The sequence below is a fragment of the Peromyscus eremicus genome, chromosome 1 (assembly GCF_949786415.1).
Source record: "Peromyscus eremicus chromosome 1, PerEre_H2_v1, whole genome shotgun sequence".
Classification (NCBI taxonomy): Eukaryota; Metazoa; Chordata; class Mammalia; order Rodentia; family Cricetidae; genus Peromyscus; species Peromyscus eremicus.
In genome coordinates this window covers 174,267,518-174,268,308 of record NC_081416.1, presented here as the reverse complement: position 1 = coordinate 174,268,308, position 791 = coordinate 174,267,518, and positions in this window count along the sequence as shown.

The following is a 791-nucleotide window of genomic DNA, read 5'->3' as shown; positions in this document are numbered from 1 at the left end:
TGTGGAAAGAAAAGAGAAGCTGTGAGAGGAAGGTCATGAACAGGCAGAAGACTGGAGGGACAGAGGCGGGCTGTGGGAGGAAGGGAAGAATCTATAAGTGAGAGAGAGAGGAGGCTGGGAAAGACGAGGGAGCACGTATTTATAATCCTGACCCCGGGGAGGCTGAGGCAGGAGGATAGAGAATTGTAGGCAAGCCTGGGATGCATAGGAAGATTCTGTCTCAAAAATTTAACAAGAAGGAAACAAACACTGCTACTGAATTGAATTACAACCAAGAACCGTTAGTAATTAACTGGCCCCACGAAGGACACTGTCAAAGTCCCACGAAGACTTACTACACTTGAGAACTTGAAATCTGTTGACCTCAGCCTCCAGTACCAGGATCACAGCCCTGTTATTAAGTTTTAAAAAGGGAACAGGGGGCCAGGCAGTGGTGGCGCACGCCTTTAATCCCAGCACTCAGGAGGCAGAGGCAGGCGGATCTTTGTGAGTTCGAGGCCAGCCTGGTCTACAGAGCGAGATCCAGGACAGGCTCCAAAGCTACACAGAGAAACCCTGTCTCAAACATCCCCACCCCATCCCCCAAAAAAAGGGAGCAGGAGAAAGAGATGGGAGAAGCAAAGAGGGGAAACCACAAGTTTAGGGTTGCACAAAGCAATCTTATACACTATTAGGACAACAAGGTCTATAGTTTGTGTATACCACAGCGTATACTATACCAAACCATTTCTGATAGTTCAATATGAAATACCCAATTCTGGCTCTTTATTATTATTTTTTTGTACAAGCGA